Here is a 27,526-nt window from a genome sequence, read left to right as displayed (position 1 = left end):
CCATTAAAATATGACCTCCTTGCATTAAGAAATTTATCTTATTTGCATCGGCCCCACCCTCAGCACTTGGAAGAATATATGGCACTTATTATTTGTTGAATGAATGGAGTCATTTCTCTGTTTTCAAACACTTAAAGAGCATACAATAGGGCTGCCTAACCCTACTAAAGCAATTGACAAAACTGCACATCTCTAATATGTCTACTTATTATATCTAATCTCATCACATTTAAATACAACATGACAAAAATCCAAACTAACTCTAAAATGATCTTGAAAATTTCATCTATGAGTGCCATAATTGTCAAATCCAATTGCCAGTCTAAACACTTTTGATATAGTTGATCAATTCCTTGTTAAAATATTTTCTTCATTGGCTTCTAGGATATTAAATTTGGTTTCCTCCTACTTCATGCCATTTCCCTTGGTCTTTTTTTTCCCTTCTAATTTCTTCTGGATCTCTAAATGTTGGAGTGTTCCAAGGCTCATCCCAGGACATTTTATCATCTCTGTTTATTCCTTCTCCCTAGGTGAGGTCACTGAGTCCTATGACTTTATATCGTATCCTTTTGTGATTCTTAATTTTTTATTTTCAGCTAGTGCCACTGCATTCAAATATGTGCCCCTATATCCAACTATCTAGCTAATATTTTCATTTGGATGCTTAATAAACATCATAAACATTCTCAAAATTCAAATTCAGGATTTTCTCACTCAAACCTGCTCCTCCAACAACAACTCCATTTTACTAGTTCTTTGCGCCAAAAACCAGAATTTATCTTTGACTTCCCCTGCACTTCTCATGTCCCATGCCCAGCCAGTTATTGAAGACTGTCAGCTCTACTTCCAAAATGTGTCCAAAGACAGTTTATCACCCTGCTTTCAACTTTGCCCACCTTTGGACTACACACCAACCAAACAATCCCTTTAAAAACATATATCACATTATGTTTCATGCCCATTTAAAACTCTGAAATGTCTTTATATTAATATTCAAAGTACAAAATCCTTAAAATGGCAGACAGGGCACTATATATTCTGATGCCATGCATATTCCAGACTGTGTCTCATATCATTCACCCCTTCACTCACTGTGCTCCAAACATAATTGATTTTTTTTACCCCTCCTTAAATATAAGTTCATTTCTGCCTTTTTGTGTTTGCAGGATGATGTTCTCTTTGCTTACTGTGCCCTTGCCTCAGATATCTACATGTACTTCTTTCTCTCTTTATTCAAACCTCTCCTTTGATGTCACCTTCTGAAACAGGACTTCCTTGATTACTTTATTTAATTATAACACCTCCATCACCATATTTTTTATTCCTTTACTTGGACTAGTCTTATCTCTTAAAAACTATCTAATATTTGTAAATATATGCATAATTTATTTTTTGTATCTATCTTTGTAGTTTAAGTTCCATTAGTGCAGGTACTTTGTTGGTTTTATTCAATTGTCTATCTCCAAGACCTAGAAATGTTTTTGGCACATAAATATTTGATGAATGATTGAATGACTGATCAAAGAATGAGTAAATATATGCATATAAAGGGAAAGGATATACAGCAATTGTTTTTCTCACTGGGTAGATGAAATGGGTCATTTTGTTACCTCATTTTGCTTATCTGCATCTTTGCTTTTTTGTTAATGAGAACTTGTTGATTTTCCTATAGGAAAGATATAATTGAAATTCTTTTCCATTAAAAATTTTACAGACCAGGGAGAGTCAAGGAAGCAGAGGAGTAGCAGACTGAGATGACATCAGGTTGTAGGAGTTCAGCTAGATAGTTATCAAACCATTCGGAAGACCTACAAAACCAACAGGAGATCGAAGAGAAGAAAGGCAGCAATTCTTGGAACAGAAAATTGACGACTTTCTGAAAGGGAGGACGTGCTGAGAAGTGAATCCAAAGTGATGGGAAGATAGACCATAGGAGGAGAGGCCGGCTCCTGGCAAGTGGTGGAGCAACGGAGCATAAAATCCAAAATTTTAGAAGTCTGCTCCATGGGGGGGATATTACTCCAGAGGCTAAGCAGGGATGGAGCCCTCACAGGGACATTGTGGTCTCAGGTCCCACGGGGTCACAGAAAGATTGGGGGTGTCTGAGGATGGCAGAGCTCCCAGGTATCAGAGCAGGGAAGCCGGCTACAGAGACAGAGCTGAGGAGTGGGCTCTCAGCTCAGGGTTACCTTAAACTGTGATCCACAGCACAGTCAGGCCACTGTTCTTTGAGCAGGAACACCACAAGTGGCAGGTCCGGGGAGACTCACCTTCCTCCTCCAGAGGAGCAGCGTGGTAGGAATCTGCTGGGTTTGGAGACTCTAAACAGAGCCTAGCACCAGAGATAGAAATGCTCAGTTACAGGCCAGGTGAACTCAGAGTGTGGCTGGAGAGCAGGGAGAAGGGAGGGACTAACTGCTTTTCTCTGAGGGTGCACTGAGGAGTGGGGCACCAGCTATTGGCTCCTCCGGCCAGAGACCGGGAGGCTGCCATTTTCATTCCCATCCTCCAGAGTTCTATGAAAAGCATTCAGGGGAAAAAAGCTCCGAGAGCGAACCCGAACAGATTATGTAGCCTGGTCCCTGGCAAGGGACCAAATCAAGTGGTACAATTCCACCCCAGGCAAGGACATTTGAGAATCACTGCAACAGGACCCTCCCCCAGAAAATCAACAAGAACATTCAGCCAAGAACAAGATCACCTATCAAGGACAATAGAAGACCTTCAGAGCTAGGGGAAAGCAACGCATATGGCTTTTTCCCCATGGTCCTTTAGTCTTGCAAAGTTAAATATTTTAAATTTTATTTTTTTCTTATTCTAATTTTTTAACCTTTCCTCTTTTCTCTTTTTTCCCCTCCTTCCTCTTTCAATGTTTTTTAACTTGCTATATTAACAATACCTTTCTAAAAAAATCTTTTTAAACCTTCATTATTATAGTCATATTTTATCCTTCATTGTATCTCACTTTACTTTTGCATAGTATAGGGTTTTTTTCTTCTAACAAATTTTGGGATTCAATTTCTTTTAATAGATCAAAATATACCCTAAATCTAGCACAGGGCTTTAATCTCATCCCCAGCATGAGGAAATTCTCTCCACTTTCTTTTTCTTTCCTTTTCCAACCAACTTATCCTATCAATTCCTTTTTTAGAATATTTTTAAAATTTTCACCTTTACACTCATATTCCATCCCTTCATTGTTTACCCTTTTTTTTTGTGTATATATATGTTTTTCTTTAAAATTTTGGGAGGTAGTTTCTTCTAAGAGACCAAAATACACCCAAAAACAAGTGGGTGACTCAGTTTTATTCACCAGTCTAATATATATACATATATTAGACAGTCTAATATATATACATATTTATTGTTATTTTATTTTTATTATATATATATATATATATGTATATATATATATATTTACACCCTTTCTTCTCCCCTCACTTTGGGGTCTCTTCTGATTTGCTTCCCAAACATTTTTCTGGGGCCTTTGCCTCCTTTTAATATTTTATTCTACTTCATACATTCTTATCTGGATAAAATGACAAGGCAGAAAATCTCACCACAGAAAACAAACAAACAAACAAGAGGCAGAACCAATGGCTATGGACCTAATCAATACTGATATAGGTAATATGTCAGATCTAGGGTTCAGAATGATGATTATCAAGGTGCTAGCTGGGATCGGAAAAGGCATGGAATATATTAGAAAATCCCATTCTGGAGAAATAAAAGCCCTTTCTGGAGAAATAAAAGAACTAAAATCTAACCAAGCTGAAATCAAAAAAGGTATTAATGAGGTGCAATCAAGAATGGAGGCTCTTACTGCTAGGGTAAATGAGGCAGAACAGAGAATTAGTGATATAGAAAACCAAATGATGGAGAATAAACAAGCTGAGCAAAAGAGAAACAAACAACTACTGGACCATTAGGGGAGAATTCAAGAGAAAAGTGATGCCAAAAGACGAAACAATATTAGCATAATTAGGATTCCAGAAGAAGAAGAGAGAGAAGAAGGTATATTGGAGTGAATTATTATAGAGAACTTCCCTAATATGGCAAAGGGAACAAGCATCAAAATCCAGGAGGCACAGAGAAACCTCCTCAAAATCAACGAAAATGGGTCCACACCCCATCATCGAATAGTGAAACTTACGAGTCTTAGTGACAAAGAGAGAATCCTGAAAGCAGCCCGGGACAAGAAGTCTGTAACATACAATGGTAGAAATATTGGATTGGCAGCAGACTTATCCACAGAAACCTGGCAGGCCAGAAAGAACTGGCATGATATATTCAGAGCACTAAACGAGAAAAACATGCAGCCAAGAATACTATATCCAGCTAGACTGTCATTGAAAATAGAAGGAGAGATAAAAAGCTTCCAGGATAAACAAAAACTAAAAGAATTTGCAAATACCAAACCAGCCCTACAAGAAATATTGAAAGCGGTCCTCTAAGTAAAGAGAGAGCCTGAAAGTGACAGACCAGAAAGGAATGGAGACAATATACAGTAACAGTCACCTTACAGGCAATACAATGGCACTAAATTCATATCTTTCCATAGCTACCCTGAATGTAAATGGGCTGAATGCCTCAATCAAAAAACACAGGGTAGTTGCACCAACTTGCATTCCCACCAACAGTGTAGGAGGGTTCCCCTTTCTCCGCAAGTTGGTGCAACCACTCTGGAAAACAGCATGGAGGTTCCTCAAAATGTTGAAAATAGAACTACCCTATGACCCAGCTATTGCACTGCTGGGTATTTACCCTAAAGATACAAACGTAGTGATCCGAAGGGGCACGTGCACCCGAATGTTTATAGCAGCAATGTCCACAATAGCCAAACTATGGAAAGAACCTAGATGTCCATCAACAGACGAATGGATAAAGAAGATGTGGTATATATACACAATGGAATACTATGCAGCCATCAAAAGAAGTGAAATCTTGCCATTTGCGACAACGTGGATGGAACTAGAGGGTATCATGCTTAGCGAAATAAGTCAATCAGAGAAAGACAACTATCAAATGATCTCCCTGATATGAGGGAGAGGAGATGCAACATGGGGGGTCGAGGAGGTAGGAGAAGAATAAATGTAACAAGATGGGATTGGGAGGGAGACAAACCATAAGTGACTCTTAATCTCACAGAACAAACTGAGGGTTGATGGGGGGAGGGGGGGTTGGGAGGGGGGTGGGATTATGGACACTGGGGAGGGTATGTGCTGTGGTGAGTGCTGTGAAGTGTGTAAACCTGGTGATTCACAGACCTGTACCCCTGGGGATAAAAATATATGTTTATAAAAAATAAAATTAATAAAAATTTAAAAAAAAATTTAAAAAAAATCTAAAAAAAAAAAGCTTCAATAAACACAGGGATGCATGTTTTTTTGAAAAAAAAAAAACAGGGTATCAGAATGGGTAAAAAAACAAAACCCATCAATATGCTGTGTACAAGAAACTCATTTTAGACCCAAAGACACCTCCAGATTTAAAGTGAGGGGGTGGAAAACCATTTACCATGCTAATGGACATCAAAAGAAAGCTTGGGTGGCAACCTTATATCAAATAAATTAGATTTTAAGCCAAAGACTATAATAGGAGATGAGGAAGGACACTATAACATACTCAAAGGGTCTGTCCAACAAGAAGATCTAACAACTTTAAAGATCTATGCCCCTAACGTGGGAGCAGCCAACTATATAAACCAATTAATAACAAAATCAAAGAAACACATCAACAATAATACAATAGTAGTAGGGGACTTAACACCCGCCTCACTGAAATAGACAGATCATCCAAGCAAAAGATCAACAAGGAAATAAAGGCCTTAAATGTCACACTGGACCAGATGGACATCACAGATATATTCAGAATATTCCATCCAAAACAACAGAATTCACATTCTTCTCCAGTGCACATGGAACATTTTCCAGAATAGATCACATCCTAGGTTGCAAATCAGGTCTCACCTGGTACCAAAGGTTGGGATCATTCCCTGCATATTTTCAGACCACAATGCTCTGAAGCTAGAACTCAACCACAAGAGGAAAGTTGGAAATAACTCAAATACATGGAGGCTAAAACATCCTACTAAAGAATGAATGGGTCAACCAGGAAATTAAAGAAGAATTGAAAAAATTCATGGAAACAAGTGAAATGAAAACACAACTGTTCAAAATCTTTGGGACACAGCAAAGGCGGTCCCGAGAGCAAAGTATATAGTCATACAAACCATTCTCAAGAAACAAGAAAGGTCTCAAGTATACAACCTAATCCTACACCTAAAGGAGCTGGAGAAAGATCAGCAAAGGAAGCCTAAACCCAGCAGGAGAAGAGAAATAATAAAGATCAGAGCAGAAATCAATGAAATAGAAATTAAAAGAACAGTAGAACAAATCAAAGAAACTAGGAGCTGGTTCTTTGAAAGAATTAATAAGATTGATAAAGCCCTGGCCAGACTTATCAAAAAGAAAAGAGAAAGGACCCAAATTAATAAAATCATGAAGGAAAGAGGAGAGATCACAACCAACACCAAAGAAATACAAACAATTATAAGAACATATTATGAGCAACAATATGCCAGCAAATTTGACAATCTGGAAGAAATGGATGCATTTCTAGGGACATATAAACTACCACAACTGAACCAGGATGAAATAGAAGACCTGAACAGACCCATAACCTGTAAGAAGATTGAAGCAGTCATCAGAAATCTCCGAACAAACAAGAGCCCAGGGCCAGACGGCATCCCAGGGGAATTCTACCAAACATTTAAAGAACAATTAATACCTATTCTCCTGAAACTGTTCCAAAAAATAGAAATGGAAGGAAAACTTCCAATCTCGTTTCACGAGGCCAGCATTACCTTGATCCCAATACCAGACAAAGACCCCATGAAAAAGAGAATTATAGACCAATATCCTTAATGACATGGATACAAAAATTCTCACCAAAATAATAGGATCCAACAGTACATTAAAAGGATTATTCACCATGACCATGTGGGATTTATTCCTGGGCTGCAAGGTTGGTTCAACATCCACTAATCAACTAATGTGACACAATACATTAATAAAAGAAAGAAACATATGATACCCTCAATAGATGGTGAAAAAGCATTTGACAAAGTACAGCATACTTTCTTGATCAAAACTCTTCAAAGTGTAGGGATACAGGACACATTCCTCAATATCATCAAAGCCATCTATGAAAAACCCACAGCGAATATCATTCTCAATGGGAAAAAACTGAGAGCTTTTACCCTAAGGCCAGGAACTCGGCAAGGATGTCCATTATCACCACTGCTATTCAACATAGTACTAGAAGTCCTAGCCTCAGCAATCAGACAACAAAAAGAAATTAAAGGCATCCAAATCAGCAAAGAAGAGGTCAAACTCTCACTCTTTGCCAATGATGTGATACTTTATGTGGAAAACCCAAAAGAATCAACTCCAAAACTGCTAGAACTCATACAGGAATTCAGTAAAGTGTCAGGATATAAAATCAATGCACAGAAATCGGTTGCATTTCTATACAACAAAAAGACAGAAGAAAGAGAAATTAAGGAGTCAATGCCATTTATAATTGCTCCCCAAACCATAAGATACCTAGGAACAAACTAACCAAAGAGGCAAAGAATCTGTACGCAGAAAACTATGAAGTACTCATGAAAGAAACTGAGGAAGACGCAAAGAAATGGAAAAATGTTCCATGCTCATGGATTGGAAGAACAAATATTGTGAAAATGTCTATGCTACCTAAAGCAATCTATATGTTTAATGCAATCCCTATCAAAATACCATCCTTTTTTTTTCAAAGAAATGGAGGAAATAATCCTAAAATTTATACGGAACCAGAAAAGACCTTGAATAGCCAGAGGAATGTTGAAAAAGAAAGCCAAATTTGGTGGCATCACAATTCCAGACTTTGAACTCTATTACAAAGATGTCATCATCAAGACAGTATGGTACTATGGGGCGCCTGGGTGGCTCAGTGGGTTAAGCCGCTGCCTTTGGCTCGGGTCATGATCCCAGGTCCTGGGTTCGAGCCCCACATTGGGCTTACTGCTCAGCAGGGAGCCTGCTTCCTCCTCTCTCTCTGCCTGCCTCTCTGCTTACTTGTGATTTCTCTCTGTCAAATAAATAAAATCTTAAAAAAAAAAAAAAAGACAGTATGGTACTAAAAAAAAAAAAACAAAAAAAAGACAGTATGGTACTGGCACAAAAACACACACATAGATCAGTGGAACAGAATAGAGAGCCCAGAAATGGACCCTCAGCTCTATGGTCAACTAATCTTTGACAAAATAGAAAAGAATTTCCAATGAAAAAAAAGACAGTCTCTTCAACAAATGGTGTTGGTGTTCAACAAATTGGACAGCCACATGCAGAAAAATGAAACTGGAACATTTCCTTACACCACACAAAAATAGACTCAAAATGGATGGAAGACCTCAATGTGAGAGAGGAATCCATTCAAAATCCTTGAGGAGAACACAGGCAGCAACCTCTTCGACCTCAGCCGCAGCAACTTCTTCCTAGAAACATTGCCAAAGGCAAGGGAAGCAAAGGCAAAAATGAACTACTGGGACTTCGACAAGATCAAAAGCTTTTGCATAGCAAATGTAATAGTCCACAAAACCAAAAGCCAACTGACAGAATGGGAGAAGATATTTCCAAACTACATATCAGATAAAGAGCTAGTATCCAAAATCTATGAAGAGCTTGTCAAACTCAACACCCAAAGAACAAATAATCCAATCAAGAAATGGGCAGAGGACATGAACAGACATTTCTGCAAAGAAGACATCCAAATGGCTAACAGACACATGAAAAAGTGCTCAACGTCACTTTGCATCAGGGAAATACAAATCAAAGCCACAGTGAGATACCACCTCACACCAGTCAGAATGGCTAAAATTAACCAGTCAGGAAACACCAGATGCTGGTGAGGATGTGGAGAAAGGAGAACCTCCTCCACTGTTGGTGGGAATGCATGCTGGTGCAGCCACCTTGGAAAACAGCATGGAAGTTCCTCACATAGCTGAAAATAGAGCTACCCTATGACCCAGCAATCGCACTACTGGGTATTTACCCTAAAGATACAAATGTAGTGATCCGAAGGGGCACGTGCACCCGAATGTTTATAGCAGCAATGTCCACAATAGCCAAAGTATGGAAAGAACCTAGATGTCCATCAATAGATGAATGGATAAAGAAGAGGTGGTATATATATACAATGGAATACTATGCAGCCATCAAAAGAAATGAAATCTTGCCATTTGCAATGATATGAATGGAACTAGAGGGTATTATGCTGAGCAAAAGAAGTCAATCAGAGAAAGACAATTATCATATGATCTCTCTGATATGAGGAATTTGAGAGGCAGAGTGGGGGATGTGGGATTAAGGAAGGAAAAAGTGAGACAAGATGGGATCAGGAGGGAGACAAACCATAAGAGACTCTTAATCTTACAAAACAAACTGAGGGTTGCTGGGGGGAGGGGAGTATGGAGAAGGTGGTTGGGTTATGGACATTGGGGAGGGTATGTGCTATGGTAAGTGCTGTGAAATGTGTAATCCTAATGATTTACAGACTTGTACACCTGGGGCAAATAATACATGATATGTTAATTTAAAAAATTTAAAAAAATAAAGGAGAATGTGAAGGTAAAAAAAAAATAAAAATTCACAGACCATACTCTCAAATGAATAAAGTAGCTAAGTCCAAAGGTCAGTGTATTAGTAACCCACTTATGCATCAATTTTCTGTACTTCTGAAGCTGACACTGTCATAAAAAGAGGCAAGTTGATCGACCAATTGACAAAGATAATGAATGGAAATATGAATAAAGGTAAATGTAAATTGTTTATACATCATGCAGATGTCAATAATAACTTAAATGGGAAGGGACCCAAGTAAATTATATAAGCCTGGATAAATGCCAAATTGTTTACAAAAAAATATTTTGTGATATGAAGAAGTCTTTAGCAAGTTCACTAAAAATATGTAATACCCCATTGTATCATGAAAGTTGAAAAATATGCTATTTGACTCCATTCAGAAATCAATGTACAGTTTTAGTAAGTGAATATTTGTTCTATTTCAGTAATTCTAAAGATCCAGAAGTCATTTAGAAGATTTTTAAGCACTTGTACCACAAGATCATGAGCCATCCTTTTTCAGTCCATTTAAATTATTATATTATTATTATTACTAATGACTTTCTATGGTACAAAGCATTCTGTTGGAATTTCTGGAGGAAAGCAAGACAAGTATAAAACTAACTGTTTATGCTGAACTAGTATTCACACACTTATAAAGGAAGCAGCTATGTGCACAATTAAGCATCAAATAATATCAAAAATTCTACTTGCTTTTATCAGAGGGACAAGGGCTCTGTGAGTATGGAAGGAGATTGTTGGGAGGGATATATTATAATACTCATGGATGAAGGATTTGACTTGGATATGATTTTCATAGATAGGTAAGGACCAGAGGAAGGAGGAGAGCATTCCTAACAAAATGAACAAATTGAGAAAAGGTCAAGAATTAGGAAAGATAAGTAAAGGAAAAAAGAGTGGAATGAACTAGGAAGAGGTTTCACTGAAAAAGTAGAATGAGAGATAAACCTGGGAAAACAGGTTGGGGCAATGGTGTGCTCATAAATTAACACCCAGCTCTCTAGGAAGCCCTGATATATAGGATTGACCAATTTATGTGGTATAGAATATTCTCACTATGGCCAGTTTCAAGCTTCCAACATATGTCAGTGAACACAGAATTGGGAAGAGATGCACATAATGGGCTCCCGAAAGCTGGTATGATCCAGTTTCAGCATGCTCCTGCATTTGGGTCAAAAGGTGCAGAGATCAGAATAATGTACTAAGAAAATCTCTTACAGGGAATGAGAAGTCACTGAAGGATTTTGAACTAGGGAATGGCATAACCAAGTTTATATTCTGGTACAAGGATTGACAGATTTTTTTAAGAACTGGAGAATGAAAACCTAGATTGGGAAACTAAAAAAAAAAAAAAAAACAGACTATTTTTAAAAGTCTTGTTGAGAGACAATGAAAGCCTGATTCAAAGTAGATGCAAGGAAAAAAGTGTGCATTTTAAGAAGTATAGATATCTGATCGATTATGAGCAACAAAGACAGAATTGAAAATAATTCTCAAGTTTCTGGCTTAGGTGCCTGAGTGGACAGTGGTGCCATTAATCATTACAAGGAACAAAGGGGGAATACATGTTGCTTATGGATGACTAAAATGGGAGTTAGAGAAGATAATTTTCATGTGCTGAATTTGGAACATATTAAATGCCATTAAAATGTCATGGGGGGGCTCTTGGGTGGCTCAGTGGGTTAAGCCTCTGCCTTTGGCTCAGGTCATGATCCCACAGTCCTGGGATCGAGCCCCGCATCGGGCTCTCTGCTCAGTAGGGAGCCTGCTTCCCCCTCTCCCTCTGCCTGTCTCTCTGCCTACTTGTGATATCTCTCTCTGTGTCAAATAAATAAATAAAATCTTAAAAAAAATGTCACTGGGTCAGTTCATATTTAAAACTTTCTAAATTACAGGCCTGGTGCCAAAATGTCATTAATCACCATATTTAATAACTGCATAATATTCAGTAGAGATGTGCTATAATTTTTACTTACCCTTTTTCTTTTGGTTGGACATCTCAGACATGATCCATTTGTTCCTGTTACAAACAATGTAGCAATATACATAGTTGGATTAGATAGTTTCTTTTTTATTTTTGATTATTTACTTAGATTACATTCCTAGTTACAAAATTACTGGGTCAAAAGGCATGTATATTTTATGGCTTAATTAATATTGGCAATTTAGTTCCCAAAAGAGTTATATCAGTTTATACCACCACCACTAAAAGTACCAGTTTCACTAAATTCTCTTTTTATTTTGAGCTTTCTTGAGATATAATAGATATATAACATTATAAAAGTTTAAGGTATATATATATATATATATATATACAATACATTGATATATCAATATAAATATATATATATAGATACAACATATATATATTGATACAGGTATATATTGCTGGATAATTACCATGATAAGGTTAGTTAACACTTTCATCACCTCATATAATTATCTTTGTGTGTGTGTATGTGTGTGTGTTGAGAACATTTAAGATTTACTCTTAGCAAATCTCAAATATATAATACAATATTCTTAATTGTAGTCACCATGCTATATATTAGATCTCCAGAACATATGCATCTTAAAAGTGGAAGTTTGTCACTTTGACCAACATCTCCCCCACATTCCCCACTCCCTGGTAACTACCACTCTACTCTGTTTCTATGAGTTCAGCTTTTTTGGATTGACTCCATATATCAATAAGATCACTCAATATTTCTCTTTCTCTGAGTTATTTCACTTAGCATAATGCTCTCAAGCTCCATCCATGTTGTCACACATAGTAGGATTTTGTTGATCTTTATCTATTTTGTTTCTGGCCTCTATTTCTGCTCTGATCTTTGTTATTTCCTTCCTTCTGCTAACTCTGGGCTTAGCTTGTTCTTCCTTTCCTACTTTTTAAAAAGATTTTATTTATTTATTAGAGAGAGAGCGAACATGAGCAGGCTAGGAGGGGCAGAGGGAGAGGGAGAAGCAGACTCCCTGCTGAGCTGAGACCCCCCCCAATGTGGGGTTCAATCCCAGGACCCGGAGATCATGACCTGAGCTGAAGGTAGATGCTTAAACAGCTGAGCTACCCAGGTGCCCCTCTACTTTCCTGAGGTATGAAATTGTTTATTTGAGGTCATCTTTAAGGCAGCTGTTTATATCTATAAACTTCCTTCTTAAAACAATGGCTCTGAATGACACACCAGACCGGAAGAACTTAACAGATATATTCAGTACTTTCCATCATAAAACAGCAGAATACACATTCTTTTCAAGGGCACATAACATTCCCCAGAATAGATCACACATTGGGCCACAAAACAGGCCTCAACAAATTCAAGAAGATCAAAGTCATATCATGCAGCATGGCACTATGAAATTAGAAGTCAAACACAAGAAAAATCTGGAAAGACCATGAATACATGCTACTAAACAATGAGTGGGTCAATCAATAAAGAAAGAAGAAAATAAAAAATACATAGAAACAAATGAAAATGAAAACACAATGGTCCAAAACCTTTGGGATGCAGAAAAAGTGGTTCCAAGAGGGAAGTATATAGCAATACAGGACTATATCAAGAAGCAAGAAATCTCTCAAATAAACAACCTAACCTTATACCTAAAGGAGTTAGAAAAAGAACAAAAAAATGAAGTCTAAAGCTAGCAAAAAGAAGGAAATAATAAAGATTACAACAGAAATAATATAGAAACTAAACAAACAATAAAACAGATCAATGAAACCATTGATCTTTGAAAAAAATAATAAAATTGATAAACTTCCAGCTAAACTTATTAAAAAGAAAAAATAAGGAGCCCAAATAAAATCACAAATGAGAGAGAAGAAATAACAAAAACACCACAGAAATAAAATAAAAAAAAAAGTTAAAGTATATTATGAAAAACTATATGCCAACAAACTGGACAACCTAGAAAAAAATGGATAAATTCCTAGAAATGGATAAATTACAAAAACAGAAAGAGGAAGAAACAGAAAATTTAAGAAGACTGAAAACCAGGAAAGAAATTGAATCAGTAATATAATAACTCCCCACAAACAGAAGTCCAAGACCACATGGTTTCATAGGAAAATTCTACCAAACATTTAAAGAAGTGTTAATACTTATATGTTAATACCTATACTTCTGAAACTATTCAAAAAAATAGAAAAGGAAAGAAAATTTCCAAATTCATTCTATGAGGCCAGCATTACCCTGATAACAAAACCAGAAAAAGACACAATTTAAAAAAGAGAGAGAGAGAGAACTAGAGAACTATAGGCCAATGTCTCTGAATGAACAGAGATGGAAAATCCTCAACAAAATATTATGAAACCAAATCCAACAATACATTAAAAAATCATTCACCATGATCAAGTAGGATTTACTCCTGTGTTGCAAGGGTGATACCATATTCACAAATCAATGTGATACATCACATTATTAAAAGAAAGATCATATGATCATACGATCATCATATGATCATTTCAATAGACACAGAAAAAGCATTTGAAGTACAACATCCATTCATGATAAAAACCCTCAACAAAGATTTAGAGTGAACATAACTCAACATAATAAAGGCTATATTTGAAAAAGTCACAGCTAGTATCATCTTAAATGGGGAGAAAACTGAGAGCTTTTCAAAACTCTGTGGTCAGAAACAAGACAGGGATGTCCACTCTCACCACTGTTATTCAAAATAGTACTGGAATTCCTAGCCACAACAATCAGACATTGGAAAGAAATAAAAGGCATCCAAATTGACAAGGAAGAAGTTAAACTTTCACTATTTGCAGATGACATGATACCATATATAGGAAACCTGAAAGACTCCACCAAAACCATGCTAGAACTGACAAATGAATTCAGTAAAGTCATAGAATACAAAATCAACATACAGAAATCTGTTGCATTTCTATACAGCAATAATGAAGCAGCAGAAAGAGAAATTAAGGAATCAACCCCGTTCACAATTGCACCAAAAACAGTAAGATACCTAGGAATAAACATAGTCAAAGAGGTAAACGACCTGTACTCTGAAATAAACACTGATGAAAGAAATTGAAGACACAAAGAAATGGAAAGACATTCCATGCTCACAGATTGGAAAAACAAGTATTATTAAAATGTCTGTATTACCCAAAGTATACACATTTAATGAAATCCCTATCAAAATACTACCGGCAGTTTTCACAGAGTTTGAACAAACAATTCTAAAATTTGCATGGAACCACAGAAGACCACAAATAGCTAAAGCAATCTTCAAAAAGAAAAGCAAAGCTGGAGGTATCACAATTCGAGACTTCAAGTTATATTACAAGCCTGTAGTGATCAAAACAGAATGGTACATAGACCTGTGGTACATAGGTACCAATGGTACACATAGGTACCAATGGTACATAGACACACAGATCAATGGAATACAATAGAAAAACCAGAAATAAACCCATGACTATAAGGTCAATTAATCTTTGACAAAGCAGGAAAGACTATCAATAGGAAAAAGACAGTCTCTTCAACAAATGGTGTTGGGAAAACTGGCCAGCTACATGCAAAAGAATGAAACTGGGCCACTTTCTTACACCATACACAAAAATAAATTCAAAGTGGATTAAAGACACAAATATGAAACCTGAAACCATAAAAATCCTAGAAGAGAACACAGGCAGTAACCTCTTTGACATTAATTGTAGCAACTTCTTTCTAGGTATGTCTCCTGAGGCAAGGGAAACAAAAGCAAAAATAAACTATTGGAACTACATCAAAACAAAAGGCTTCTGGAACAGTGAAGGAAACAATCAACAGAAATAAAGTCAACCTACAGAATGGGAGCAGATATTTGCAAAAACGTACCTGATAAAGGGTTAGTATCTAAAATATATAAAGAACTTATACAACTCAACACCCAAAAAACAAATAATCTAATTAAAAATGGGCAGAAGACATGAACAGACATTTCTCGAAAGAAAACATCCAGATGGCCAACAGACACACTAATATATGCTCAACATCACTCATCACCAGGGAAATGCAAATCAAAGCTACAATGAGATCAATGAGATTTCACCTCACACTCTCAGAATGGTTAAATCAAACAACACAAGAAACAAGTGTCGGTGAGGATTTCGAGAAAGGGAAACCCTTGTGCACTGTTGGTGGGAATGCAACTGGTGCAGCCACTGTGAAAACAGTATAGAGGTATTACAAAAAGTTAAAAATTGACCTGCCTTATGACTCAGCAATTGCACTACTAGATATTTAGCCAAAGAATACAAAAATACAGATTCAAAGGGGTATATGCACCCTGATGTTTATAACACCATTATCAATAATAGTCAAACTATGGAAAGAGCCCAATGTCCATCAGCTGATGAATGGGTAAAGAAAATGAGGTGTATATATATATATATATATATATATATATATACACAATGGAATATTACTCAGCCATCAAAATAATGAAACCTTACCATTTGCAATGACATGGACAGAGCTAGAGTGTATTATGCTAAGCAAAGTAAGTAAGAAAAGACAACTACCATATGATTTCACTCTTATGTGAGTGAAATATGTGGAATTTAAGAAACAAATGACCACTGGGTATTATATTCAACCAATGAATCACTGAACATTATATCAAAAACTAATGATGTACTATACCTTGGCTAATTGAGTTTAAATTACCTATATCTACATAGATATAGATATATATGTATATGGAGCACCAAATAAATGAGCAAAGGGAATAAAAGAGAGAGAAAGAGAGGCAAACCAAGAAACAGATTCTTAAGTATAAAGAAAAAATTGGGGGCGCCTGGGTGGCTCAGAGGGTTAAGCCTCTGCCTTCAGCTTAGGTCATGGTCTCAGGGTCCTGGGATCGAGTCCCACATCGGGCTCTCTGCTCAATGGGAGCCTGCTTCTTTCTCTCCCTCTGCCTGTCATTTCCTCTGTTTGTGTTCTCTCTTTCTGGCAAATAAATAAATAAAATCTTTAAGAAAAAAAAATTGATGGTTATCAGAATTGGTGTGGTGGGGAGATGGGTTAACCATGTGGTGGGGATTAAAGAGTGCACTTGTTGTAATGAGCATCAGGTGACGTTTGGATGTGTTGAATCACTATATTATACACCTGAAAAACAATATTACACTGTATGTTCACCAACTGGAATTTACATAAACAATTTAAAAAATAAAATTAAAATTAAAAAAAAACTTCTTTCTTAGAATTGCTTTTTCAGGATCCCACAGGTCCAATATGTTTTATTTTCATTTTCATTTATTTCAAGATTTTTTTTTAATTTCCCTTTTGACTCCTTTGACTCTGTTCAGGAGTGTGCCGATTAGTTTGCACATATTTGTGAATTTTCCAATTTTTCACTTATTTTTGAACTCTTGCTTCTTACCATTATTTTTGGAAAAGGTACTTGGTATGATTTCAGATTTCTTAAATTTGCTAAGACTTGCCCTAACATATTCTCCTGGAGAATGTTCTGTTGTGTTTGAGTAGACTGAATTCTGTAGTTGTTATCTGGAATGTTCTGCACATGTCTGTTCAACCCATTTGGCCTAGAGTGTAACTCGAACCCAACATTTCCTTATTGATACACTGTCCAGATGATCTATCAATTGGGAAAGTGGAGTTTTGACATCTCCTACTATTACTGTATTTTTGTCTTTTTCTCCCTTCAGATCTGTTAGTATTTATTTAATATATTTTTGTGCTCTGATGTTGGGTGCATCTATATTTATAATTGTTATATCTCCTTGATGAATTGATGCTTTCATATCACACAATGACCTTCTTTGTCTCATTACAGCTTTTGAATTAAAGTATGTTTTGTCTAATAAAGTTTAGCTATTCCTGCTCTCTTTGCATGAAATGTCTTTTACCATTCCTTCACTTTGAGCCTATGTCTGTCCTTAAGCTGAAGTGACTTTCTTAAAGGTAACATATAGCTTGGTCCCGTTTTTTTGGTTTTTTGTTTTGTTTTGTTTTACTTTTTTAATTGAGCCAGATACTCTATGCCTTTTGATTGGAGAATTTAACCCATTTATGTTTAAAATAATTATTGATAGGTAAGGTCATCTTATTGTTTTCTGGTTTATATGTAGTTGTCTTGTTCCTTTATTCCTCTCTTGATGTCTTTCTTTGTGAATTGATAATTTTCCATCATGGTCTGCTTTGATCACCTTCCCTTTACCTTTTGTATATATACTGTAGGTTTTTTGCTTTGTGTCTTCCATGAAGCATTGTATAGGTATTCTACATTAAACTGATAACTTAACATTGATTGCATACAAAAACTTACCTTCTACTCTCCTCTTTTACTCCCACCCTTCTATTTTGTTGATGTCACAATTACATCTTTTTATATTGTATAGTCATTAAAAATATTTTAGATATAGTTACTTTTAATGTATTGTCCTTTAACATTTACATTAGTATTAAGTGGTTAACACACCACCATATCACAGTTAGAGTATTCTGAGTTTGACTATATTCTTACTGGTTCAGTATGATGTACATTTTTATATGTTTTCATGTTACTAATTAGCCTCCTTTCATTTCAGCATGAACTTCTTTCAGCATTTCCTATAAGGCAAGTCTAGTAGTGAGGCACTCCCTCAACATTTTTTTTAGTAAGCTCTATGTCCAACCTGAAGTTTGAACTCATGACCCCAAGATCAAGAATCATATGCTCTACCAACTGAGCAGGCCAGACCCTCCTTTCAGCTTTTGTTTTGTTTGGGACAGTCTTTACCTTATTTCATTTCTTAAGGACAACTTTGCCAGATAAAGTATTCTTGGTTGGCAGTTTTTTTTTTTTTTTCCTTTTAGCACTTTGAATATATCATGCCACTCTTTTGTAGATTTCTGCCAAGAAATCTGCCAATAGGCTTGTGGGGGTTCCCAGCTTCACCAAATCCTTGCCAATGCTGAGTAAAGACTGATTTTTTCTACTCAGCTAATAGATACAATATAACACCTCATTTAAAAGTTCATTTACCGGGGCGCCTGGGTGGCTCAGTGGGTTAAGCCTCTGCCTTTGGCTCAGGTCATGATCTCAGGGTCCTGGGATCGAGCCCCGCCTCGGGCTCTCTGCTCAGCAGGGAGGCTGCTTCCTCCTCTCTCTGCCTGCCTGTCTGCCTACATGTGATCTCTATCTGTCAAATAAATAAATAAAATATTTTAAAAAATAAATAAAAAATAAAAGTTTATTTACCAATGAGATTTAATATTAGCATGTTGATTCTTATCAGTGTGCTTATTTAAATGCATTTCCAAATTATTAAGGTGAAGTTTCATGCTTCCATTCACGTTTAAACTTTCACTTGCTCACCATTACTAACTCATCTTCACATATGTTTTCTTTGTAACAACACTATCTTAAGCAATCTCCTTCATTTGTTTGTTTATTTTCAGTTTCTGCTTCTATAACATAAACTTCCATGTAAGCAGGAAACTTGCCTTTTCTTTTTTCCACTATTGTACTCCCAGTGCTGGTAACAATGCCTGGCAACATAGAAACAAATATTTGTTGAAGAAATGATGAAACAACAGGATAATTTAGACATCTCAGGGCATAATTCCATCAGCTATTTTCCATGAGATCTCCTCTGTGGCAAAATATAATGCTCTTTCATAAAATCCTCATTACTCTTAGTGAATGTTTTAGACACTAAGAAATGAAATCGATGTGTCCATATCTTGTTCAATCTTGTTTCTTTTATTCTTAGTGAGACTATATTGATGTTGCCTTAAAAAATGTAGGTTGCAAGGACAGGGATGTGACTTTTCTAATTAATCTCTGTGTCCTCTTCCCAAATACCTAGGGCAATATCACAGACACAATGAAGAGGCAAAAATTATTAACTTTTAACAATAGTGCTGATAATCTGGCTGTTACAAAGAAAAGAATGCCATTCTAGAAATCTCTGCCAAACTTTATTTCAATAGAATTAAAACATCGTGATAGGCATATGCAGTGTCAGGTCTAATTTTAGCATCATCAGAACTTCATTGACATATATTTTTAAAAAAGAAAAACACTGCATTTGCTCTTCTACACAAAAACATTTTCCTGGAGTGGATAAATCACAACAAGAAACAAACATTAAGAAGGTACCACATCGGGACGCCTGGGTGGCTCAGTTGGTTAAGCAGCTGCCTTCGGCTCAGGTCATGATCCCAGTGTTCTGGGATCGAGTCCCACATTGGGCTCCTTGCTCGTCAGGGAGCGTGCTTCTCCCTCTGCCTCTGCCTGCCATTCTGTCTGCCTGTGCTTGCTCTCTCTCTCTGACAAATAAATAAAATCTAAAAAAAAAAAAAAAAAAAGAAGGTACCACAGCACTTTTTAGCCTAAAGAACCAAAATCATTTCAAGGCATCTAGCTGACTGAGGAATATCCATTTTGTTGTATTTCTTTTCAGTGTTCCAAAATTCATTGTTTGTGCACCACACCCAGTGCTCCATGCAATACATGACTTTCTTAATACCCACCACCAGGCTCACCCAGCCCCACATGCCCCTCCCCTCCAAACCCCTCATTTGTTTCTCAGAGTCCACAGTCTCTCATGGTTTATCTCCCCCTCTGATTTCCTCCAACTCACTTCTCCTCTCCAACTCACAATGTCCTCCATGTTATTCCTTATGCTCCACAAGTAAGTGAAACCATATGATACTTGACTCTCTCTGCTTGACTTATTTCACTCAGCATAATCTCTTCCAGTCCCGTCCATGTTGATGTAAAAGTTGGGTATTCATCCTTTCTGATGGAGGCATAATACTCCACTGTATATATGAACCATATCTTCTTTATCCATTCATCCACTGAAGGGCATCTTGGCTCTTTCCACAGTTTGGTGACTGTGGTCATTGCTGCTATGAATATTGGGGTACAGATGGCCCTTTTTTTTTTTGCTACATCTGTATCTTTGGGGTAAATACCCAGTAGTGCAATTGTTGGGTCATAGGGAAGCTCTATTCTTAATTTCTTAAGGAAATTAAGAAATTAAAGATTTTATATTAAGAAAATAAAAATTTTCCAAAGTTGCTGCACCAACTTGCATTCCCACCAACAGTGTAAGAGGGTTCCCCTTTCTCCACATCCTCCCCAACACTTGTTGCTTACTGTCTTATTAATTTTCGCCATTCTAACAGTGTAAGGTGGTATCTCAATGTGGTTTTTATTTGAATCTCCCTTATTGCTAATGATGATGAACATTTTTTCATATGCCTGTTAGCCATTTGTATGTCTTCTTTGGAGAAGTGTCTGTTTATGTCTTCTGCCCATTTTTGGAGGAGGGGCAAGATGGTGAAGAAGTAGGAGAACCTGTTTCAACCAGTCCCTAAAGTGAGCTAATTATCTACCAGAACACTCTGAACACCCATGATATTAGCCTAAGATGTAGGACTATACACTTCTGGATCTCTACGGGGGCAGAAGATGTCAGTTGAGAGGTAAAGCATACTGGGAACAATCTCAATCGGACTGATATTGGAGAATAATCAGAAGTGGGGGGAGCCACCAGAAGTGACCCATTGGAAAGTAATACCCCAATATGACAGCACCCTGTGATTGGGGACCAGCATTATCTTGAAGTCTGGTTAAAAGCACTCAAAAAGTGGAAAAGATCTTAAGGGGCAACTGGTGGAATCGGGAGGTCATGGGCACCAACCTAAAGCCACGGACCCAGGATGGCCACTGCCAGCAACCACCTGTGCCAGACAGAGTGCAACTGAGCCCCCGGGGTTGCGTGGCTTCCATCATGGCCACTCACGCCCCTGCATGAGAGTCTAATGACGGTGCCAGCCTGTGCTACCTAGAACTTCTTCACACTGTGCGACCAGGAACTGACCCACTCCCTGCTGGCCCTGAGAAAGCTCCATCCTGGAGCTAACCGGCAATCTCTAGGACTGGCCAAGGGTCTGGACTCTCCCAGCCTCAGTGCAATCACTGGAGCTGGCAACCTGAGGTTGGCAGTACAGGCAAAGGCAGCCACCAGAAGCGGGCTCCCTGGACCAATTTCACTTGCAGTTTTGGCACGTAGGTGCAGAGACAAGTGGGTGCTTAAGGCACCCCCTGAGATGGTGGCTGGGGACATGCTTTGCCTGTAGGAGGTTGCACCACTTAGCAGAACTTGCAGAGAGGGAGTCTGTGTGCTCTGGACCACAGAGAGGGTTGCAGACTGAGGCTTCTCTCTGAGGTGGAGGACTGGGTGCAGTTTACTTTCTGAAAAGCTGCAAAAAGCCCCTAATGAGGAGGGAAATTAAAAAAAAAAAAAAAAAAACAACCTCCAGAGAACAAAGGCCTGAAAAACTGGTTTCCACAAAGACCAGACCCTTGGTACGGGGCAGGAGGTCTCAACCCAAGCAAGACTGACTGAAAAACAACACAACAGGCCCCTCCCTAGAAAGCCAGGGGAAAAAATGGAGAGGACAAGCACCACAGGGTCCCCATAAAACTGTAAAACCCCAATATCAGGGGAAAAGAAGATATTAAGCGTCCAGTATTGCCCTAGAACCTGTATATTTCATGGATACAACTTCTATTTTTAATTCGTTCTCACTATTCTTGTTCTGTTTAATCTTTTTTAAGCTACTTACCATTACAACTAGAGGTTGAATACACATATTCCGTAATAACCTTTTAACTTGAACTTTTTTCATACATATACCTGTAATTTCCTTTTTCTTTTCTATTTTTTTAAAAATATACATATAGATATAAGCTTCAAGGTAATCCTCTTTCCCTAATCAATACTACCCCTATATATAAACATGTTTTAATCTCCTTTTATCTCCAGAAAGTTGAGTCCTTTAACAAAGTTATCAAGATACACCCAGGAAGAATCAAAATAACCTTCCTTGCCCACATTGAAGATTTATAACCACCCTCACATCTTTTTCTTCTGATTGAGGAATATCCAAATAAGCCTATATGTTCCCACTCACAACATATAATCATTTATTCATATATGCATATAAATACACATAATATGAATATACATGTAGATATATACACAGTTAATTAATATATTCATATATTCATTGTCACAGTTTTCAAATTTGTACCAAACATTCATGATTTAATTAAGCACTATGCTTACATGTTGCTCAACATATAGTCAATCAGTTGAAAACATTAGTATAGCTACTTCAAAACTGCTGTTAAAATACTAACTTAATATCCTTTGTAAAAATACTCACACAACACAATTTTCTCCTAGAAATGAAGGTCAAGGAACACTTGGTTTCTCCTACCTACAGTTAGGTTAATGATTCCCACTAAAGGATTTTAAAATACACAAAATATTTTCTCTACATTTGATTATTTTCCCCTTGCAACAATCCTTTGCAGTCCATAGAAATTGAGCCTTTATTGTGATCCATTATTCTGATGCAAATATTAAGCAAAGATTGTCAGGTGACTAGTTCCAGATCTGTAGCAGGTGAGGAGCAGAGGTAGATTTGCAAAATACAGGTTTCCTTATTCATGAAAAACTTCCCTGCCTTTCAACAGATGATGAGAGCTATATTTCTCTTTCCATTTTTTAACTCTCCAAAGGTACAGAACTAAATGTAATACTTATAGTAATTTTCTCAATTTTTGTACACTTATTTCCCCCTTTCTTAATGGTTTCTCATTCTTTTTTATCCATTTTTTATATATGTTAATTAACATTAGTAGTAGATGGGATATAAGTTATTAACAATCACCACCTTTCCTCGACTACTCTAGCCCTCTCCAATCCCACCTCTGGTAAAATGGACGAATTTCACAAGAAAGACTTGGGGGCTGCTCTGGTGGCATGAGGGCAGGGGCTGTTGTGAGGCCCACCTTTCCACATTTGAGAACATGCCTGTCCTGTTGAGATCAATGGAGTCCTCATCATGTTCATTTTTTAAAAGGAGGAGAAGCCTGGATCACGGATGCTTCACCTTTAAGAAATAATTTTTATTAAGTGGAAGAAAAAGTTTTGGACAAAGAAAGTATGGCAAATAAAATGCCATGCATAAAAACATGACAATAGTTTAAACTCCATAAATCCATTCTATACATGGTAGAAACTAAATATTTAAAGCCTTAGAACTGAAAAGTTAATGAATTAAATTTACAAAATGAGGAACTGTTCCAGCTATGTTTTGATTAGTGAAATGTGTAGAACTTTTTCTCTTTACTGAGGACAGAAAATGTGACTTTCAGGAAGGCAGAATCTGCAGAGTCAAGCACATATCCTACTAATCTGTTGTTTTCCCTGGGTGTTCATACATCTTGGCCTAAAACATGTTATGGTTTCCCAAATGTAGTTGTTGAAAGAATTCTTTAGGGACCCAGCCACTCCAAGGTAAAATGAGAGTGCACTTTCAGTGCACTCAGCTCTTGTACCATTGTGTCCCACTGGATGAATTCAACTGGAACCAGCTTTTTTTAAAGATTTTTATTTATTTATTTGACAGAGAGAGATCACAAGCAGGCAGAGAGGCAGGCAGAGAGAGAGGAGGAAGCAGGCTCCCTGCTGAGCAGAGAGCCCGATGCGGGGCTCGATCCCAGGACCCTGAGATCATGACCTGAGCCGAAGGCAGCGGCTTAACCCACTGAGCCACCCAGGCGCCCCTGGAACCAGCTTTTGAGGGAATCTTAATGATATGGTTCTCATAGGTTAGCACCTCAGAATATTAAGCAGAGCAGAAAAAAGAAAAGAATGGATGTAAAGTAGCAAACAGCAACACACAGAAGTATTGAACTGTTAACATTTGATTTTTAGAGCTCTTTATTTATTAAGGCTCTTATAACTGTTATCCCTATCACATGTATTTTTTCATTTTGTGATAACTTATCTTGGCCTTTGGAAAGGCTGAGGATTATTCCATAAAAATTAGTAGTTTTCTTTAAACCTCAGTTGTTTTGGATAATAAGTTCCTGGAAACATCCTGTACCTCCCAATTCACTTATTTCTCAAGTTATTTTGCATAATCAGAGAGGCTCTGCTAACAACGCTTCTGAGTATATAACAAGACAGAAGCTCCTACAGTTTACTCTCGATGCATTTTCCTTTTTAAAGTAGGTGCACCAGGGACCTCTGATGGCTCAGTCAGTTAAGTGTCTGCCTTTGGCTCAGGTCATGATCCTACGGTCTTTGGATTGAGTCCCTCATTGGGCTCCTTACTCACTTGGGAGCCTGCTTCTCCCTCTCCCTCTGCTGCTCTCTCTCCCTGACAAATAAATAAAATCTTTTAAAAAATTAAATAAAGTAGATTCACCTTCCCAGTAGCAATATTTTACTACTACCAGCAGTAGTAGTAATTTTCCCAGTGAGTTGTAGGGTTATGATTACACTTTTGCCTCTGTTCTCATAGTGGTCTGGATATTTCCTGTCCTATGTAATAAGTCCTTAAGAGTCTTTCTTGTTCTTTTTTTTTTTTTAAAGATTTTATTTATTTATTTGAGAGAGAGAGAGAGAGACTATGAGAGGAGAGAGGTCAGCGGGAGAAGCAGACTCCCTGCTGAGCAGGGAGCCCAATGTGGGACTCGATCCCAGGACTCCAGGATCATGACCTGAGACGAAAGCAGTCACTTAACCAACTGAGCTACCCAGGCATCCCTGTAAGGGTCCTTCTTCAGCTAAACATGACATGCAAAATGTCTGAGTGGCTACAACACTCAACAACTCACTTTATTATTTTTTAACTATATTTCATTGCGGTAAAAACACTTAACATGAGATTTACCCTGTTAACAATTTCTTAAGTGTACAGTACATTATTGACTATAGATACAATATTCTACAGCAGCTCTCTAGAGTTTATTCATCTTTTTAACTGAAAAGGGGAGTTACTAATCAATGGGCATAACTTTCATTTCAGCAGCTCACTTTATTTTTCTTAGAGAGAGAAAGAGAAAGAGAGAGTGTGGAGAGGGAGGGGCAGAGAGAGAATTTTTTTTAAGATTTTATTTATTTATTTGAGAGAGAGAGAGAGAAGCAGAGAGAGACAGAGCACAAGTGGGGGTGGGGGCATAAGGAGAGGGAGAAGGAAGCAGACTCCCTACTGAGTAGAGAGCCCATGCAGGGCTCAGCCCTAGGACCTTGAGATCATGCTTGAGAGGAAAGCAGTTGCTTAACCAACTAAGCCACCCAGCACTCTGGGAGAGAGAGAATCTCAAGCAGACTCCCCACTGAGCCCAATGCAATGGCTCATTCTCATGACCCTGAGATCATGACCTGAGCCAAAACCAAAAGTTGAATGCCCAACTGACTGAGCCACCCAGGGACCCTTCAGAAACTCATTTTAAACTAAGCCTGTATTCCCTTGATAAGAATGCTTGACAGTAAGGCAATTAAAAACTCCAGCCTTTTTTGGTTCCAGGTCATACTGTCTCAAGTAGAACAATACATGGTAATAAGTCTTGGGGACATAGTGAAAAGAATTCAGCCCCAAAGATGAGAGAGCTGGTAAGATTAGGTAAGGGCTTTTAAAACTCAAGCACCCAGGCTGGGATTAAGAATGTGGCTCTACTGGTGCCTGGGTGGCTGTCATTTAAGAGTCTGCCTTTGGGGGCACCTGGGTGGCTCAGTGGGTTAAAGCCTCTGCCTTCGGCTCAGGTCATGATCCCGGGGTCCTGGGATTGAGCCCCGTATCGGGCTCTCTGCTCAGTGGGGAGCCTGCTTTCTCCTCTCTCTCTCTCTCTGCCTCTCCACCTACTTGTGATCTCTCTCTCTCTGTCAAATAAATAAAATCTTAAAAAAAAAAAAAAGTGTCTGCCTTTGGCTCAGGTCATGATCTCAGGCTCCTGGGATCCTGAGATAGAGCACTGTGTTGGGTTCCTGCTCAGTGGGTGTGTGCTTCTCCCTCTCCCTCTGCGTTGGGTTCCTGCTCAGTGGGTGTGTGCTTCTCCCTCTCCCTCTGCCTCTGCCTCCAACTTGTGCATGATCTCTCTCTCAAATGAATAAAATCCTAAAAAAAAAAAAAAAAAAGAACATGGATCTATGCTCCAAATGAATTACAGTACCTGCAGAATACCAAAGAAGAACCTGGTTGTTCTGACAAAGTGAACAAGAAAAATTGCATTTTGCTGTGCAACATAGTACCTCAACGCTCATCTGTGGTACACGGTAACTCAGATTTAGGGCAACAAAACTAATTCTGGGCCATGACCTCTAGGCACTGGGTTAACTGAGGTACTTCTTGACTAGGTCTAGTGTGACTCAGAATTCAGACAAGGTTAAACATACAGGGTACAACCATTTTTAATTTTTCCAGGTGCTATTAAAATGGAATCACATAGCTTCCTTAATTTATACTTCTTCCATTATAAGTAGAGTTGTCAGATAAAGGGTACTCAAATTTGAATTTCTGTTACCAACAAATAATTTTTAGTGTAAGTATGGCCCTTGTGATGTTTGGGAAGTATGCATTCCTTATTTGAAATTCTAATTTAACTAAGCATCCTGTATTTTTATTTGCTAAATCTGGCAACACTACTTATGAGCAGTGTTTAAGCATGTCTTTATATATTTATCATCTATTTGTATATCTTTTTTCTGAGAACTGCCTGTTCATGTCCTTTGACCATTTTTCTTTTAGGTTGTTGGTGGTTCAATACATATTAGTAAGAAAACTGTCCTTCATATGTCATATAAGATATAATTCTTCCTCTAATTTTAATTTTGCATATTGTATTTTTACCCAAAAGTTTTCATTTTTAAAAAGATTTTATTTTTATTTGTTTGAGATAGCATAAGCAGTGGAGGAGGCAGAGGGAGAGGAAGAGGAAGAAGCAGGCTCCCCACCGAGCAGGGAGCCCAACACTGGGCTCAATCCCAGGATTCTGGGTTGTGACCTGAGCCGAAGGCAGATGCTTAA

The 27,526-nt window shown here is 37.6% G+C and overlaps 1 long non-coding RNA gene across 2 annotated transcripts in view; it reads right to left on the bottom strand.

The window, feature by feature from the left end:
• The window catches only part of LOC125092439 (uncharacterized), a 322,347-nt gene that overhangs the window by 28,137 nt on the left and 266,684 nt on the right, over nucleotides 1–27,526 (bottom strand). For both annotated transcript variants that reach the window (XR_007124927.1, XR_007124926.1), the window contains exon 2: nucleotides 11,660–11,703. This is a non-coding gene — a long non-coding RNA (uncharacterized LOC125092439). The remainder of the gene's footprint in view (nucleotides 1–11,659; nucleotides 11,704–27,526) is intronic.

Source organism: Lutra lutra, chromosome X (assembly GCF_902655055.1).
Source record: "Lutra lutra chromosome X, mLutLut1.2, whole genome shotgun sequence".
In the NCBI taxonomy this organism is placed as follows: Eukaryota; Metazoa; Chordata; class Mammalia; order Carnivora; family Mustelidae; genus Lutra; species Lutra lutra.
Note: the sequence above shows the minus strand (reverse complement) of the source record. Positions and strands in the feature narration are given on the sequence as shown.